The sequence below is a fragment of the Bemisia tabaci genome, chromosome 8 (assembly GCF_918797505.1).
Source record: "Bemisia tabaci chromosome 8, PGI_BMITA_v3".
In the NCBI taxonomy this organism is placed as follows: Eukaryota; Metazoa; Arthropoda; class Insecta; order Hemiptera; family Aleyrodidae; genus Bemisia; species Bemisia tabaci.
The window spans coordinates 5,755,825-5,776,062 of NC_092800.1; the positions used below are offsets into that span (position 1 = coordinate 5,755,825).

The 20,238-nt window shown below is 39.2% G+C and overlaps 1 long non-coding RNA gene across 1 annotated transcript in view; it reads right to left on the reverse strand.

Annotated features, from left to right (window-relative positions):
* The window catches only part of LOC140225225 (uncharacterized), a 139,001-nt gene that overhangs the window by 40,229 nt on the left and 78,534 nt on the right, over positions 1 to 20,238 (reverse strand). The window contains exon 2 of the long non-coding RNA XR_011900369.1: positions 2,582 to 2,634. This is a non-coding gene — a long non-coding RNA (uncharacterized lncRNA). The remainder of the gene's footprint in view (positions 1 to 2,581; positions 2,635 to 20,238) is intronic.

Below are 20,238 nucleotides of genomic sequence, written 5' to 3' on the forward strand. Positions count from 1 at the left end.
AAAAACAAAATCCTCTGCGGAGACACCATTTGGAGATAGCCATGACGGTGGAAAAAAAGAGGGTGAAAACGCAAACGCATTTGTCCTGTGATTGGTTCAGCGGAAGGGAGAAAATCAGAGATCAGAAGGGAGCGTAGCATGGAGTAAAGACTATCAGGGGACCGATGAAGATACTTCGACATCACATAATGACTTTGAATACACCCGCGGGCGCTGATGATCTAGTTTAAGTGACTCCTCGGTCACACGGCTCACGACTAAAAAGCATTTACGATTTTGCTTGCAGCATCAGTTTGACACTTTAAATCTGATACTCCTGCGTGTGTGTTAAAATATGAAAGGTAAACACCAAACTTCGCAGAATGACTTTTGGAGAGACTTCGCAGGGCTTGTATTATCTCTGAGTGGTATAGTTACTCCCTAAGATCATTCGTCTACTCTTAAGGAGGTTAATTGAACCATACTTTACACTTTGGAACTGCCATTTATAGTTCATGCATAAAAACGCCTAACTGTATTAAAAAGAAACTGATTACACATACCTTATTTCTATAATCGAGCCAAAAATAATAGTTCCATATTGAAAACTTAAGTCCGATTAGTGCTACCCATGTAGCGGAATTTTCGAAAATGGGGATTCCATAGTGATAAATGGCAATTAAGCAGTGATTAGAAATTGGGTGATGAAAACAGTCAAAAATAGCGATCTCATACCGATAAATTGCAATTGAAAAGCTATTGCGTACTCAAAAATCGAGAGAGACTTTTTATGGCAAGCTTGCATTTCACATGTAGTTTCAAATTGCTCTTTAGTGTAAGTTTCATAGCAATGAATACAGTAAATTGACTATAAATAGCTTATTCATCACTATCATTCCTGTAATTCTGCTATACATGGTTGGTTTTAACACCGCATTTTCATGCAAGTTACGTTCTCTTTTCATCATTCTTTCTTCTTGTTTCTCTTTCCCAACATTTTTTTTCAAGTATACTTTTCCTGATTGATCTAAAAACTACCCGATTTTAAGCAAAGCTTCATTAAACACCTCTAAATAACTCCTTCACTTAATAAACCTTAACCGGACGATCACTACGTCTATTTTGAATCCCTCGTCTTGATGCGCCTTCATAACTTTGTTCAGACTTCCCGCGCGTCCAGAAGGCAAGTTTAGTTGCATTTTCGCCTTAACCTAAGTTAACTTTGTGCTGGTTGAACAAGGTTTAACGAAAATGAAGAATGAACCAAGTGGCTCTTCAAAACATCAGGTTACAGATATATTGCTTGTAATTTTATGAAAGAGTGAAAATACCTATTTTGCTCCATTTCCAGCATGTAACACTTACTTCCTTTTCTTTAATTACTTTCTAAATGACCCGTTAAGAGAAAGTAAGTCATTAGTCTGTGCTCGGATATTCTGAAACTTCCGGATGAAGTTATGACCCTTCGGTGTTAACTCTCATGTATTTATGATACGATATAACTTCAAAAGTCCCCAAAAAACCAACAAAACTTCAATTATAATCCATCGTTTGAATTTAAAAGTGCGCTTACGCGTTAATTAAAGTTCATTCTCAGATACAAGACGCTATCTCCTCCGGGAAAAACGACTTTACAATTTTAATTGCACGGTCTGCCTCCCAGATTAAATTTCGAAGACGCCCAAAAAGTTTTCTAATTAAATTGGTGAAAAAATCCTCTCGGACTAATACTTAAATTTAAATGCATTAAGCAGAGCGCGGTGCTTAAGAGTCGAAAAAAGCACGAAGAGGAGCGAAGACGAGCGAGAAAAGGAGAGGTCGAATCCGAACGAAACGAAACGGACCGAAATAATGGAAAGAGAGAGAAAGTATGAAAAGAAGTTTTGCATAAAATGTATGCAGGGAGCTTTCGGGCGGTGGCTGGGGTGAATCCCGAGGGAACAATAACGCAGAGCTGGAATTGTGAAAGCCGAAACGTTTCTTATTATTCCTTGGCAATCCTTAAGGAAGCCCGAAGCAGCGTGCTGAATATATTACCCGCTCGGTTTCCTTGCATTTTCACTATACCTCCACAGGGTTTTGTCGGTTTTTTGGGAACATCAGTACTGCCGTGCGGAGGAAAAACACCGTATGGGCTTTCAAATGTTGCCAATTTTCTTTCCGAAACTTTTAATTTTTGTTAGAAAAGTTATGTGCACTGGAAAAAAGTCGCTTGGATCTAGAGTCCAAACTCTTGAAAATGTGACAAGAAAAAATACTCTTAATTCAATCGGATGTTTACTTGCATCAAAAGGAAATCCGCTTAGATTAAGAGGCTTGGCTCTCGATTTAAGCAAAAATCCGATTGAATCAAGAGTATTTTTTTCTTGTCAATGTTTTCAAGAATCTGGACTCTGGTTCCAAGCTACTTTTTTCCCGTGTATTTTACAAAAATATACAAAATAATGCTATAGTTCTACTTTGTAAGTTCTTCATCTGAATACACACCAAAAAAGGTTCAGAGATTTAACGTAGTGGGTCATCAAAATCAAAGTAGAAACAAAAAACAAAGAAACTAACGCCATCCCTTCATGGAGGCTAAAAATAATAAAAAACTAATTACCAAGTGTACTGAAGAGACAATGAAAATTTTGATCTCACGATTAAGTCCACTACCTGAAACAAATTAATTAAAAAAATTGGTAATTAATCGTGTCAGAGTTAAATGTACGTTACACATAATAATGATGTAATATTTTTGAACTAATGTCTCATGGGCTTAAGCGGGAAGAAAACCCCTGCGAATTTTCGAAGAATTACATTGGAGAAGCTGAGAAGGAGCAGTGCTCTTAGCAAGATCGATTTCAGCTCAAAGCGACCGTCTTTTCATTGGACCCCGAATCCGAAATCAAGGGTTGGCCCTTGGAGATTTAAAGGCCCAGGGGTTGACATCACGTTATTTATTTTTGAGAGGGTACAAAGGAGGGTTTTGTCTCGGCTACAAAAGGCTCTTTTTCCCGCATGCATACCCCGAGATTTATTTCTTGCGATCCTCCCACTTTTTTAATCGCGGCGACTCACCGGCAGCGATGTGCCATGATTCTTTTTTTGCCAGTCTTTTGTTGTAGATCAAGTGAGTTGCATGTTCTCTTGTCATCTAGTTGAATCTGATCGTGCAGAAGACGGGATGTACATCAATTGAAATGAGGGAGAATCTTCGAATCTAAGAAAAATCAATGAGAGACAATCCTCATTTTTCTCAAACACTGTGGATATGTGAAGAGAAGCCTTTGCCTTTGCATGCCGGATCTTCCGACGCTTTCCTTGTACATGAGATGTATCTACATGTACATTGCCAGGCTGATACAATCAGCAGAAACTGCTGTGGTATATCAGCCCACGTAGCCCTGACACTGATTCCATACACACCTATCCGAGAGAAAAAAATGTATTACAATTTTTCGCAAAAACATGCATTTACATTAAAATTCAACTAAGCCGCGGCTTTATTTCAGCTAAATCTTGGAGAGAGAGAAGGAAGTTAAAAATCTCAAAAATAGCTTCACATTGATTAAAATTTATTAAAATTAATTTTTAAAAAATGTCTTCTGGATGCAAAATTTGCAGCAATAGCTCTCTTCCACCCTCTTAAAATAGAGCCTCTGAATTGATTATAATTTTCAAAGCTGTGCGCAACTTTTTCTCGGTGATCGGAAAGTAATCCGGGAAATTTTCAATATAAATAATGATGAGTTTTCCTGTAAAAATCAAGTCTGGAAAAAAATATTACAGACGCATCAGTCTGTATTATCGTTTGTGATCCTCTTGCTAAATCTGCTAAATCTTAAAAAAGGCTTAAAATTTATCAAAAATAATTATAATTAATTTTTAAAAATTCCTTTAAAGTGCAAAAGTTGCAGCGAAAGCCAGTTTTCGCAGTATTGCGAAACACACTAGGCTCTCGAAATATTTTAATGCTCCGCACCTACTTGTAAGAATGTAAAGACAGATTTTTCTTCCTGCATCGTGAAAATAGTGATAATATGACGACGTCATAAATGGCGTTGAAAACTTCCCCTATGGAAAAAATGCTGACGGCAAGGAACGGGCGAGAACCATTAATTAAGGACTGCTGACCGGCGTTCTTGGGGGCGATAAGCTGAAGTTGAGCGGCTCTAAATGAGTTTTCACGACATTAAAGGGAAGGGGTCAAGCTGAGGGGACGGAGGTATGTCGAGTTGCTGGATAAGCGGTTTATAATAGACCCCTCGGCCAGGCCGGAGGTCCATAGACAAGAAGTTAAACATTTTATCATGTCCAGAAACTGCCCCTTCCATCGTGCGCCTCGGCCATACGCAGTACTTTAGAGAGGGGTTCACGTCGCCGCAACACCAGCCAGGCACCAACGACCCTTTACTTAAACCCGCATCCGGCACTAATTAGAGGCTCCAATGCGTTTATGGCTCTTGTTTTGGCGGCGTCGTGCATTTCGTTCAAGAGTGGAAACAATTTTTGGTGCAACAGCGCAACATCATGGGCCATGATTCCCCGTTTATGTAGTAGGAGCGAAAATAATTTAGAGACCTATTTTCGGCTTTTCTTTTTGAAGGGGTGGGGGGTAGGTACCTCTTCCATGATATTATTATGTATTTTATTCAGTCGCCTAAAGCGATGATGTTACTTTGTTTTTGCACAATCATGATGTAACGAGTATTTTTCACAGTTTTGGCGAGGGAAGAAATATGTTACGTCGGGTTCATTTTTTCACTTAGTTTAGGTAAATGCTTTCACACCTCACAAATTATATTAAATAATTGACGAATCTACGGAAGATGCAAAGGCTGCCGCTGCTCCTTCATCCGTCCAAAAAGGGTTTTCTTTTTCATTTAATTGCTGTGTATTAGTCCCCTGTCCATAGAAATTATAATACGGAAAAAAAGAGTGTAAAGGTGGGAGGAAAAGGCCGAAAAATCATGGAAACATCATACGTTGGCCTGAAAAAAGGGGTTCAACCTACCCCCCCCCCCCTTCAAAGCTCAGAAATGGTAAAAACTTTCATAAAAAAGACTTTTGTCACTTCGAAAAATGCTAGAAGGATTGACTTTCATTAAGAATACAATTTCAGCACACCAAAAGTAAATTTACAAAACAGAAGTTCAATCCGTACGAACAGGAAAGGCCTGTCCCATCCAGAATAAATTATTTTCATTGATAAAATTACTTTTCTGCAGAAATACTTCAAGACATGTCTTAATTTAATGAAGAATGATCATGACCGATGGTGATTCTAATCTAGAGCATCATCTAGACATAATAAAATCATTTTAGTTTACGCTTATTTAATTTATATTACTTCAAGCTTTGAAAGAACAACAGCCCCCATCCTCCTTCTCACCGGCGCAAAAGCGTTCTTGCCGAATACCGCAACTTTTTGAAACTTCAAACTTCTTGGAAACTTTTGAAACTTCTTGGAAAATTTTTACAAGCAAAACGGGCAAAAATGTTGCGAAAACAGCAAAATTCACCTCTCGAGTTCATGCAGCGACTCGATACGGGAGACCAGACTAGGACGACTGATAGAGGTGGAAGTACCGACAAAAGGGCGGTTGGGGGGGAGGGTTCGCTGGGATTTCCATATCAGTAAGCGAATATTTGGTTTTAATTTTAGTCGGGTAGTATTATCGCGCAATTTACCCAATCCGAGAGCGCTGCACTTGGACCGTCGGGCTGCAACGCGGAAACCGACTTTAATATTTGCTTTTGATGATTAAACATTGTTTTAATTAAGGCAATAAATTTGGCCCCGCTTTAATTAGATATTCCCCGTCCCATTCTACCCCTCCTTCTGCCCCCCTTTATTTTCTCTTCGCACCAAGTTGCCAAGCTGAAAATCACTTAAGTGTTTTCTTGTATGTAGAATTGAGAAGAGAGGAGGGGGAATAAATCCCTTCTTAAGGGGAGTCGGCAGCCATATTTTAATTTTTTCAAAACAATTTTCTTACCATTTTTTTCTAATAGATTTCTGCATATTATACTCAGCTGTAATTTCAAGCCAAAATGTTTAAAATCTGATCATTATAATTATATTATGTATCACTTTGCGACGGACGGAGTAATTTAACCCATATATGTGTGTTCAAAACTTTAAACAGGTTCTTCTCAAAACTATGGTTTTTGACCTTGAGGTAAACTTTTCTTAGATTGGATGGACTTTCAAAAAAATTTTGTTTTGTTTTTTTCGTTACCTTTTTTCCAACTACAGACCAGAGGCTATTTTCCTCTTATTCTTCAAAAGAAAAAAAAAATTAGTTCGAGAGCCTACTTGGCTAACTTTTTTTATTTTCATAAAAAAGTTCAAGTTTCAGGATTTCTCAAAATTTTCTCACTTGAGGGTAGAGTAAAGTCTTAGGAACCAATCAAGAAAAAGTTTTTGAAAATCTGTCCTTTTCGGGGTAACTGTTTTGGCACACGTTTTGAGAATTCTGATTTTCCTCCCCTTTTCTTTTTCTTATTTCTTCTTATTTTTTAAAAAAAAAATCACGCACCTTTTCATTACTCAGAGGTTTTATTAACTAAAATTTATTTATATTTGAATTTGAATTGGATATTTCAAGTTTTCAAAATAAGAATTTTTTAAGAAAGAGGAAAGGTGGAAAAATGGAAAAATCAGAGTTCAACAGCCATCGGTTATACTAAAAAAAATCAAAGGAAAGTGAAGGACCAATACGAGAAAAAAAAATAAAATGGAATTTCGTTGTGAATACATTAAGCAGCCGCTGCCCACCCATGAGATAAGCACCTGTGGCTCCGATGGGAAACCAACCTGATACAGATCAGTGTATCCAGTATAAATAAAGTGCATCAAAATCCACGCTCTTAATCACCCCCAAACATGAAGAAAAATCCATCACCAGACTCCTAAGTAGATGTAAGATTCAGATCTCTACATAAGTGGCAATTTATCGACTGATTATGCAACACCATCCTCTAACGATTTAAAGTGGAAATCTTAGAGAGAGATGTGTGATTTTTAATTCCTCTTTCAGGTCCAGACACTTAATTAGGCTTAGAGACTCAGATCTCAAAAATCCTACGTTCAGACCTAGAATCAGCGGTTTTGCTTTGAATGTATTAGGTCCAATTATTTTTCATTCCTTTGTGTGGCACATTTGCGGTGGAACAGAAGCTTGGGTGAAATTGTAATGGTTGAAGGTTGAAGTGGTTTCATCATTTAAAACATGGGCTATGAAAATGGAGAAATTCATGAATAAGCGATTTTAATTTCATACTTGAAATGATAGAAAATTAAAAAGCTTGATAGAAACTGTAAATGAAGAAGGACAATTCAGAATCCAGGAAACGCGATCTAATGTTGCTGAAATTGTATGTACAACTGATTTCCTCGTTTAAAAAGGATTGAGAAGAACAATTTTCATCAGGAAAATAAAAAAAATCAAGATAACCTAAAGAATATTCCCAAATGAAAAGTCCGTGAGACAAACGCATCTAGGTTTGTTACAATGAGTAACTCTATTACTCCATACACATGAACAATTGGATTGCTTTTTGCAAAAAGGAACCAAGCGCATTCCCATGTTGCTAGGATTGTGCAACTTACATTATTTGCAATAAAATTACTGAATCATGCAAAAAGTTAAATTTCTTAAGGTAATTTTCGTCGTGAATTTATAGTTTTTTGGGAGTAAAGATAGTACTTGTTTAGATGATCATTTCATATTTGCAAGGTAAAAATGGTTGCACTATCTTGGCAACACTGGAATGCTCTTGGTTCCTTTTTGCAAAATGCAATCCAATTATATAGCTATACCTGACGGCGCTAATCAGATTTTGAATTTCACTCCTCAGATGGAAACTGCAGAGGAAATTAAGAAGAAACAAATCGGTATAGAATTTTGAGACTCAGGATACCCATACCGTCCAAAATTTGTCGTAATTAGTCACACTCCTCCTTCCCCCTCCTCCACGAACTCCTAAAAAAACGAGCCCTGCTATCCTGCTAATGCGGAATCTGGATAATCCGGTGTTAACTTAATTTTCATGGTTCACAGGTAAACAGGCATGGAGTTTCTGGTTGCGGACTCATTTATTTTGGCTTCTGCGAATAAACGAAGCTGCGGATCCCTTTAATCGAGTCGGGACGCTCTCTCCCTGCAAGGCCGAGTATTATCCTGCTTCGCTAGAGAAAAACGCCGTATGAACCTTCAAACGTTGCCAAATTTTCCTCAATTAAATCAAGATTTTCAAGCAAATTCGTGAATATTTTTCAGAGAATTTTATTCGCAATGGAGAATTTGCAAAAACAATTTTCATTGCATCATCCAGATGAACAAAGCACCCTCAGGAGTGCTCAATGAGTTGCGTTCGCGGCATTTTTGATAAATTTTTTTATGGAATGGGAAATTGTGTAAATTTAAAAGTGAGAAAATGCGCCGCCTTTAGACGTCATCTAGCCGCATTTCCCATTTAAGCACGTAGCAGATTAGGTTATTTTGTCATATTTCCTGCGGTGAGCGTTCAATTTAAAAACCAGGAATGTCCTCATGTTAAGTTCTCTTAGTAGTTTCATTAAAAATATGAAACTTACAAAATTGCAGACACCTGCAAATTCTTCATTCAACCTGATGGCTCTGAAAATTTCGAGAAAAAATATTCATAACTTTTCTCAAAACTCGATACTGTGTTGGGGAAGATTTGGCGACCGAGTGTTCATGCGTCGTTTCTCCTTAACGGCACTATCTGCGACAACAAACAGGGCCCCGGTGACGGTGGCGGAAAGGAATCGAAACCATTGTTGCCTGATAATGCTGGGAAATCAGAAATTTTTCCTATCTAAATCCATTTAATATATCTGTTGGAGACAAGAGTAAAATCAGGCGTTTGGTCCAATGCCCGGGCAAATAGTCAAATAATTACATTTGGATTGAAGTTCTTATTCTTTCCTATAATTGAGCAAAATAATTCATTGCTTCTGTAGGGAAGAATTCTCCGTAAAAATGTGGATCACACGAAAGTATTTTCAACGATTTTTAGCTCCTGGGCGAGCATTTATCTTGAAATTTTCAGTGTGTCATAGAACGCAGATCTTCTACGATTTAAGCATTTATATGTATGAGGAGCATTTGAAAACGAAGTATCAAGGAAAGTTTGTAGATTTGATGAGTTCTTTCCCCTAAAACATTGAAAACTCGTGGAATCCCCGCCATGAAATGACAAAATTTCGTAAACTGTCAAAATTTGACCATCTGTCTGGGTATTTGAAAAAATGTGTGATTTGACTGTTTGCCTGCACATATCTATGTCAAAGGCAAATAGTCAAAGCAGGCATTTTGTCGAATTCTTAGGCAAGCAGTCAAATATTCTTACATAGATTGAAATTTTGATTTTAGTCCTAATTTTAGAAAAAATAATTCGTTGCTCCTGTAAGAAAGAGATCTCTGAAAAAATATGCAGCATACAATATTATTTTAAACGAGTTTTACGTCCTGAGCGCACATATTTATCTTGACATTTTCAGTATGTCATAAAACATAGAATTTTGACAATTTTGGACATTTAGATGTGCGAGACACATTTGAAAAGAGAAGAAACAAGGAGTTCGCGCATTTGAAGAGTTATACATCTCAAAATATTGAAAACCCGTGAACTTTTTGCCATAAATTTACAGAATTTCGTAAACTGTCAAACTCTGACTACCAACCTAGGCATTTGACAAAATGCCTGGTATAACTATTGCTGCGACATATCTACACTGGAAAAAAAACATATTGGATCTAGAGTCCAGACTCTTGAAAACATTGACAAGAAAAAATACTCTTGATTCAATCGGATTTATGCTTAAATCAAAAGAAATCCGCTTAATTTGAAAGGCTTTCCTTTGATTTAACCTTAAATCTGATTGAATCAAGAGTATTTTTTCTTGTCGATGTTTTCAAGAGTCTGACTCTAGATCCAATGTGTTTTTTTCCAGTGTATATTTTATGAGACAGCCTGGCAACGTTGATCGGAAGTAAGGATTCGGGCCCTTAAGCCGCGCCTTGTATCTCACTTCATCCCCCAGCGCGACTCGACTCGACGCGGTGGAGACGCCTGCGGTTTGCTATCCGCGAAGTTTCCCCAAGTACGGCATAAATTCCCTTTTAATCTGGCTCCGTGGTCCTTGGAATAGAGCTATCGGGATCCGCCAGGAGATGCGGATTTGCCCCGGGGCGAGGGGTTCTCGCTCGTTTTTGGTCGGCGGGGACACTCCAGACTCCAGAGTCGATTTAAGGCGCGGAGAATTCCACGTCGGGCTCGAGCCAATAGCGATTTTATTTTGGCTGAGTCTTATGGAAGGTTACTGCAAACTTCGTTTGAGGAGGGAAAAATGGACGGCGTTGAGCAGAAAGGAACCAAGTCGCATCAGCTATTGCCAACTTTTTGGCCGAATGTTACACCCAATTTCGTGCAAAAATTTCAAAGTCCTTGATTTCTTATCTTTTTCCAGTGTTAATCACTGGAAAAAAACACATTGGATCTAGAGTCCAGACTCTTGAAAGCAGTGACAAGAAAAAGGACTCTTGATTCAATAAGATTTTAGCTTAAAACAAAAGGAAATCCGCTCAAATTAAGAGGCTTGGTTCTTGATTTAAGCTTAAATCTGATTGAATCAAGAGTAGTTTTTCTTGTCGATGTTTTTAAGTATCTGGACTCTAGATCCAATGTGTTTTTTTTTTCCAGTGATGCAAAAGATCATAATTTTACGCAGAATACTTTGACCGCGTTTAGCTAAGGAGCCAAGCCACATCAACTTTTGATAAATTTAACCGGGCAATTTAAGTTTTTACAAGAGAATGATTCTGCGGATGAATTTAGAAGGTACCTCACGGGATTTGCTTCGCTTTATGCGGAAAATTCACTGAAATCTGCACATAAATCCGCACAACCGTTTATATGTAAAAACTTAAACTGCCCGTTTCAATTTGGCAACGGATGATGAGGCTTGGTTCCTCTCCGCTAAACACAATCCATATTCGGCTTGAAACAATATTATATCGTTTTCGAGCCTAAAGTAGTGTTGTTTGGGCTACATTTTGAGGAGGGTTATTACAAACTTCGTTTGAGGAGGAAAAGGTGTGCTTGAATGCAGGGCTGAAGTAGACAGGATTACACTAAGAGTAACGAGATGAATCTTAAAAATGATAACTGAAAACAAGAGACGTGATATCCTGTGAACACCCGTGTCTATTTTTTCAGAAAATAGATATTAGAGTAATGATTATGTTCCCGTTTCGACTAACTCGCCCTAATGCGCCTTCAATACTTCGTGCCGCTTCCCGCGCGTCCAAGAAGCACGTTTAGTTGCTTCTTCACTCAAACCTAACTTGGCTCATGCTTTTGATGGTGATATCAAGATTCTCTCAACCTTCGAAATGGTTTGTGCTGTAAACTGGGCGAGGAGAGGGGAGTTTAACAGAAAAATCTAAATAAAAGTTGTGAAGTGGCCTACCGTCAAATTTAAAGGGGTGTTATTCTACTAATAAATCGGTTTAATAAAAGGAGGTTTTCGGAGGTTTCGTTTTTAATTATCGGAGGTTCGATTTAATAAAAGCATTTAATAGTTAGTTTTCTCAACAAAAAAAAAAACAAAAATCAGGCAACGAGAGATGCAAACAGGCTGATCCGAGATGAATTTGTCCATATGATGCACGAAGATTTAGTAAGAATGGGCATTCAGAACTACTGCACAAGCCGCTGTCGTCGTTTCAGACGAAAGCGCAGCCAGAAAAAGAGGAATAAAGAATGGCAAAGAAAATGGAGACCGCCCAAGCACCGGAAGATGGCGCTCGATTCTGGCGAATGGCGAATTATATGCGCTCGACTTATGAGCCCGCCGTGAGTAAAATGAGAAAATTGACGTATTAAATCAACTCTTTTCCACCCGACCCCTCCTCTCGCAGATCGTTGCGTGCTTTTCTCGCCGACTGGAATATAAGACGGCTTCAATTTGGATTTCTTGCTGAGCATCCTGCAGACACCACGTGTTACTCAATCCCTTTTCTCTTCTTGCACGCGCTGCTTGCATCCCCTTGGGGAAAGGGCTGGAGGCATGGCTGCCAAATTGTCTACATGGAGAACCTCCACAACAATTTTTTATTGCTGCATCTGAGGGGGCTTCAAAAGCTGCGCTCGTTGTATTTTTCATTATTTTTTCTCTGATATGGGCATCAGTAGAAAATAGATTTGAAAGTGAGAAAATGCACCACCTAGTGACGTCATTTGGTGGCATTTTCAATTTAAACGCATATGTATTTTGGGAGATTAGGTATTAAAATTTAAGCTTTGAATGAGCTAATTTATTTCGATTTTAATAAATTCGATAGAAGTAAATTCACATGATAAGGCATCGATCCTCAGAAAAAAGACATTTAGGAACACATCCCAAAATTTCTGACTTTATTTTGTTTAACTTATTTGGATGTCAGAAAATACAAAAAAAAAAAAAAAAACTTTCTCCTTTTAAATTTCTTACGGAACATTGGATGTATTAAACCAGAATAAACCTAACTGCATTTTGCGTCGCCGCATTTTACTTTTTTCACAAAAACCGAAACAGCATGAGACACCAACGCTGCGAGAATTTTTGTGAATTTTCCCTAACTTAAACCGGATGAAAACACTCTAAAAATCCCAAGTAAAAAATCTGCTTGATTTCATGTATAAGGGAACAAAGCACGAGTAACAGTATGCAATATGCGTAAACTGATTTTAAAACCGATTTGCACAGAAAGAGAACAGCATCCATAAATATTAAAATACTGACGTTGATAAGTATAAGTAAAATATTTACATAACCAGTGGCGTGGCGTGAATTGCGATGTATCGATTGTTCTGCCTTTTAAACCTATAGTAAAGAATCGATTATTAAGGTGTTCGCTGCGAACACCCTGTTTATCGATCCTTTTCTATAGGGTTAAATGGCAGAACAATCGATACATCGCAAAACACGCCACGCCACTGTACATACTCTATAGAAACTGAATATTTATGACGCCATGCAGAAATCAGTGCACATGTCTTAAGATTTTATTATCGATCCTCGTTGGGGAGCCTGTTGATATCTTCATCCAACATGATTATCGTCATTGAAATTTCTAAACAATGCTCCAAACATGGAGCGAGAATTACGGGTTTAAATAAGCATCGATTTGCATAGATCCGACAGCTCCTCGTTTCTGCGATCGAAATTTCGGAGTCAGATAAAAATCGCGATTCGCGAAAAACCGCAACGACGGTGGTCCGACAGGAGATTTTTCCGGGCGGCGGTGGAATTTCGGCGGAAAAAAGGGAGCGCTCGAAACGGGGATGAATAATAGAGAAGACGCGGCGTAATGAATATATTTGCGTTTAAAACTAAAAGCTGTCAACAATAGTGTAATTCGAGTGACACGAATTGAGTTTACGAGGCCATAAAGCGCCATTGAGCCGCTTTTATGGCCGCTACTTCCCCACTTAATGGCCTCCATCTGTATGTAGATCAGAGCTCGGACTCGCTCTGCGCGCGGCGGCATGGCGGCGTGGCTCAGCTCGGCTGGCGAAAATCTTGATGCACTCTCGGCATTCGTGTGTAGACCTACGGTGTCACCCTTCTCTCGGCTAGGCCTCGCACACTGTTGCCGGATATTATAGAAAAAATATTATTGGAATATCCAGAAGTCCCATGTAGCGGAGTTTTCAAAATAAGGAAGTCGATAGTGATAAATGGAAATTAAGTAGCTGTTAAAATTCAAAAATTAGAAGAAAATAGTCAAAAATGGCAGTCTCGTGATTTGAATAACCAGTGGCTCAATGCAGTAGAGTTTTCAAAAATAGGAATCGACAGTGATGAATGGGAATTAAATAGCTATTAGAAATTCAAACATTGGGCGATGAAAATGGTGAGAAATAGCTGTCAAAAATAGCGCGATCTCACAGCGATGAATTTCAATTGAATCGCTATTTGGTAAACGAAAATCGAACTTTATTATTAATGGCAAGTTTTTATTTCACATCTAAATTAAAATTGCTATTTGGTTGAGGTTTCTTAGAAATGAATACACAATAAATTGACTGTAGGTAGGTTAACGCCGAATAGAAGTACGTGATTAGAGTGGGACAAAAAATCAGTTAGTTTAGCATTTGAAAAAAAATTTAAAAAAAATACAAAGTAAGAATACGAATACAAAAACATAATTTTCTCCCACATTAAAAGCGCGCGAACTTACCTAGCTTGGACATAATTTTGAGTTTTACTATAGCTGCGCATTTTTCCTACCAAATTTCTGAGTCAAGGATAAACGATTATGTGAAAATGAGTGGATGTACTTTATTACACGATTTAGTTTTTTTTTTATATTTTTTTCGTCATAAGTCCATCCCTCGGTTGGATTTTGATATGACTCGTTTCCTCTCCGTTGAGCTCATCGTAACTAACAGCAAGTCACTACACATTTCTTTTTACACCAAAGAAACTTTTGAAAGTAGCTTTTGTATTGAGATTTGCGCTTTAAAGTGCACTTTTTGCCTAGACCGAAATCTGAAAAACGGTTTTGCGTTCACTTACTTTCCGCCATTGTGAAGGGGCCAAATATAAAATATACTTCAGTGCATATCACTGGAAAAACAGTCTCCTGGATCCTGAGTCCAGATTTTTAAAACATTAGACAGAAAAAACACTCTTGATTCGATAATTTTTGCTTGAGTCAAAAGGAAATCTGCTCAGATTGAGAGGCTTGGCTCTCGATTCAAGCGATTGAATCAAGAGTATGTATTCTTATTAACTTTTTTCAGAGTCTGTATTCTAAATCCAAGAAACTTTATTTCAAAGCTAAGCAAATATGGGTTTTCGTTGATAATAAAGAAGCACGATCCGTCAACCTCTGCTGAGACATGGATCATGCAACCACTTTTTAGTGCACTTTATTCGCTGAGATTTTAATTCCCGTCTCCTTTTGACGTGACGCCCATTCAATTCGCGCGCCCATTAGTCCGTCGTTTTTAGTGACGAGCGTCGAGGCTCCCTTTGTGCGGAGCAGAGTTCATAACCGCCTCAAATTTACGAGCATTTATTTTAGATATTAGCATCTCAGTCATGAACAACACTTGAAATTATGGTGGACGGCCAAAACAAAGAAGCTGCTCAGGAAAGCTCCTCCGTTTCGCAAAATGCTGGCTCCGTTTCACGTTGTTAAATCAGTCATACACTGCCGTGTGAAGGATAAACACCGTATGAACATAGAGGAGTTGCCAAATTTCCTCTCAGAAAATATTCATTTTTGAAGAAAGCCATGAATATTTTTTCTCGCAATTTTCAGACTTTTCAGATCGAATTACGAACTAAATCCTCTGAAAAATCGAAAGAGAGATATTCACAAATTTTCCAGAAAATCGTGATTTGCCGAAGGGAATTTGGCAACGCCTGATGGCTTATAAGGCGTTCTTCCTTTAGCACGGCAGTATAGTTCTACCGGATTAAGATCCCATCATAGACTGTGAAAGTCAACGATTTGGCTCCGTTCGGAGGAGTTACGAGTATGATTTGTTGCGTTTGTTGGCATCAAATGCGAATTAAACTTCAAAATTACCTACGACTGTAAAATGCACTGCGTCTTTGTCACCACCGTTTGAACGAAGATTTCCCTCTTCTTTGTGTTCTGCAGTGTTCAAATCCTACTTTTTAAAAAGCTAAAAAGGAGAGAGAGGCAGCTCCTTGAAATAGAAAGATGTTGTCGTAACTTGAGACGACTAGGAATGAATTCTCAACAGCTTTCGAACCGAACATAATTCTAAATACCCGACACCACAACGTTGTTCATCGCCAAAAGTTTTGGAGCTAAACAAAAGTATCATCGAATATTTCCATCGTGAACACGGCCGCATTACAATCGTTAAAATACGCAATAACACAGATATGCTATGACTCGAGTACCATCACTCAGGTTCAATATAAGCCAGTGTCGCTATCATGACTTTAATGACATGTCGATGACCTGAGTGCAAAACCACATATCTCTTTTTCGATGTTTTGGAGACAAGCCAGCGTTGTAGCTCAAAATGTATACGAAAATTTTGCGAACATAGAGGTAAAATTAAGGCAGTTTTCAAGATATTACGTTAACTAGTTCACCATACGAAAAATAAAAATTGACAAAAAGTCTGCAGCGTTGCAAATAGAGATACTTGGTCTCGCACGTTGGTGATCGATATGTAAAATCAGGAAAATGATTAGGTTTTCGGCTACTCAATGGAAACCAAGTATTAAGCTTTCAGCCGATTCAATGTGGGAGCGGAACAACGTAAATTCAAATTCAGGCTATGCCTAACAATAAACCAGTGTACAAGAGAATTACGTATTTATTCACATGTTTTACCGTGCAAAGGTGGTAATCATTAATATAAACTTCGAAGGATTCAGACTTTCAGCGATTCTACCTTTTTCTATTTCACTCGATAGGTTGCCAGACTGTGCGATAAATGTGAATATTTTTACATGGATTTGAATTGGTAAAAGCGGTAAAAAAGCAACTTATCCGGCAACAATAGTGTCAGGAGGGACGAGAGGCTGCCTTCCTGGGAAAACCCATGATTCAGCCGGAAATGTCATTAAAACAATTGATTCCGTTTGAAGCATCAATTGTATACTAGAGGAAAGCTATTTTAAAATGATAATTGTAAATGGACACAGATGCCACAGAAAGGGAAAGAGGAAAGGGAAAGGAAATGAAATGAGGTATATGATTACTAATACGCAATCAGAGAGAATAAAACAAAATCATCAGAGAAATTTATATGCAATGAAAGTATAAGAAAAAAACACGAGTGGGCTCATTGCGATTCGGAACTCGAACTATACTATCGTTGAGCAGTTTTTAGACCCCTACGCTACCGATAATCTTCTTAGGAGGTAAAGATGAACTTTTGCTACTTCAGCAAGTCAAATCGCGGAAGGAGATCCATGGATTGTCTTTTTCCGCCACCCGATGGGATGACGTTCCAGTCAAATGCGTTTTTGAAGAAATGATCGATCCCCATCATCGCTTCATCTCCACACATCTATTCATGTGCAAATGATGGCACGCTCCGGCAACAAGGTTCTGTGACGAAATCATGTTTTTCTCCAGAGTCTCCAAATGTATACATCTTAGTGATCAAATGTCCAATCACTGAGAAGAATGGCTCGCGGAGCGAGCCGAATGTCACTCGCGTAGCGAGGTGATCGGGGGTCCAGGGGGCGTAGCCCCTTGGCTGGCCGTGACGGACGCGTCCAGAACGGCTAGTATTTAAATAACAATAATTCGCTAGCACACTGCTTCATTGTCAAGCATGGCTTGAATTTACATTGTTTCGCTTACATTGAATCGGATAAAAGCTCAATACTTCGTTTTTTTTCCTCATAAAATCTACCAGAGCTGAAGGAGGAAAACCTTCCAAAATATCAATACAATTTTGATTTGGAAAGAGCGGACATTGAACAAGTTACTTTTTTCATCCAGGTGCACACCTCGGTCAATTCCAACACACGCTGGGAAAAAAACACATTGGATCTATAGTCCAGACTCTTAAAAACATCGACAAGAAAAAGTACTCTTGATTCAATCAGAATCTGGCATAAATCAAGAACCAAGCCTCTTAATTTAAGCGGATATTTTTTTAATTCAAGCAAAAGTCCGATTGAATCAAGAGTAATTTTTCTTGTCAATTTTTTCAAGAGTCTGGACTCTAGATCCAATGTGTTTTTTTTTCCAGTGTTTCGTGGCAAATTGAGAAAAATCAAACGAATTGCAAAATTTTTTGCTGCTCAAAAGAAGTGAAATACGGAATAGCAGCCGAAGATACTCTCCTCTACACTTGCAGCATCGACTTATGACGTCAAAACGGACCAACATTCTTCCGTCCATCCGTCGCGTCGCGTCCAAGTGCCGTGAGGGTCAAGACACGAGCGTCGCTGCTCCCATCGCCGGAGCGGAAAAACAGCGTATCTCCCCGAATCCCCCACCGCAGATCGGAGCTTTTATCGTCGCTGGAACCGATCGTCGCGGCGTGTACGTCCTCTCGTCCTCTCGAGTGGAATTTCCGGATACTCGTCCCCGAATATAAATTGGGCTTAATGAAAAGCCGAGGAATGGACTACGAGGAAGTCGAAACCTCGTATTCCCGTACCCCTATGAGCCTTGAAATGCATGATAGTATACAGAATTCGTGGCTCATGGAGGGAGGGATATGTGCGGTTTGAAATCGACGGGATGGAATGGGCCGCGCGCGCTGGCTGGAGCCCGGGAAAGAAGAAAAAGTTATAGGCGCTTAAGCTACTTGTCAACTATTCAAAGTGATCTTTTTACGGCCGACGCTTCGAATAAATCACGAAACCCCCCGTGCATATGGACCGCCCTGCGTTCCTCTGGAACCTGTTTCCCCTCTGCGTTTGTTTACAGCTTTAATTAGAGGCTCGGAAAGCTCGACCTGTAGCTTTTGTCGGTTGAGTTTCTGAAGTTTTAGACGAGGAGAATTGAAACAGGAAAAAATCTGGTTTTATTTGGGAAAATGCGCCTTTTGTATGTTTTCAGTGATGAAAGAGAGAGAAAAAGGAAAATTTCGAACTATGCACACAAGAAAGGAAGCAAAGGAGGGGTATCGATAAGGGCCTTTATAGGGCCCACTTTAGCTGAATTTTCTCAAATTTACGATTTTTGATCATTAAGGGTCTATATTCTAGGGAAAAGATACACATTTTTATAGAGCAGCCCGCGACAATGGTAACAGTAGAAAAACAGGAGGATAAAAACGGGAAACAAGGCTAAAATACACAAATAAAAAGAAACCGAGTCGTTTCGACTCAAAACTGAGTCTTTTCAGTCGGATATTAACAAAAAATTTAAGAAACTGATATCTCTACTGTTCTAGGGAATTCATAATGATTTGGTCATTGCTGGTCTCTTCTCTGGTCTCTGATTAGGTTCTCAGGTCTAAACGGACGTATTTCTGCCAAACGGAACTATGTGCATTAAGACACGAGCCCTGAGGACCCACAAGAATACATGCATAACAGGGCTCACGTCATAATGCACTAGTTCCGGCTGGCAGAGATACGTCCAAATATGAGTCAGATGGCCGATTTTGACGAAAAAGGCATCCACTTCCCCCCCCCCAAATCAGCCTTCAGACGCATGTTTAATTTTTTAGGCCAGCAATAGCCAAACCATGATGCATTCCGTAAAATACGGACTTCTTTAAGAAAAAAATCGTAGATTTGTTGAGGAAATTCAGCTATGATGGGCCCAAAACCGGCCTTTATCGATATCGCTCCTTCATTAAACACTCTTCAAAGTTATATTTAAACATAATTTTCATATTTAAAAAAGCAAACATTTCCAATCCGCTTGATAATGTGACGGCAGCCACCACGTCGACAGACTACTTATTCAGGAAGCGAACTCGGATAATATTTCACAAAAATCCTCACTAAGCCCTGAGTCCTGCCGCAGCCTCCGAGTGGGGAGTGGGGAGCCAGCCCGAAAGCAAAACAGACAAAATCGACGGAACGGAGCGAGGGCACGTATACGTGAATTTGAGCTATTACGAACATCAGTTGTATTGTCTGTAATAAGAAGCGGTTCCAGGGGATGTTCGGATCTTAAGAGGGTGTTCTTAACTACCCTCCTTATGATGCGCTGTTATGAAATTAGGGAACTTCTGGGTGCCGCGGCTGTCCGACCTCATATCGTCCTTCTTCTAACATATAAACACAACCATTTTCTAATTTGAGCCCTCTCGTCCCTTTAACTTCATACTTTCCAAGGTTCACGAGGAGATGGATTTACGCCCTTTCGTATGTCGTAAGTCCCAGCTGCAGCGCGCTTTTTTCCGCCACGAAAGTGAGGGGTTTCGGCGGAGGGGGTTGGCGGGAAGGGGTGTGTGGATTTAATTAGAACACCTCTCGCCCCGGCAGCAATTCCTGTCATCTTTATATTAAATTTTTGGAGCTCGTAGTTGACGTATGAAGAGTGCGCTCTCTCAGTCACTCAACTTTGTCGTTAATGGCCGATGAAACATCGCTGATGGCCCCCTATGCGCGAGAGGGAGGGGCCTTAATGACTGCCGCGTCCGCATTTAAACGTAAATGCATGTACGGTGTGTTTCTCGATGTATTTACACGCCGAGCGCATTTGGCTGATATGAGCTAGAGGAAAGATTTTATCGAATCATTGCGAGTGGGGTCATGGGCAAAATACGAAATACAACACTCTG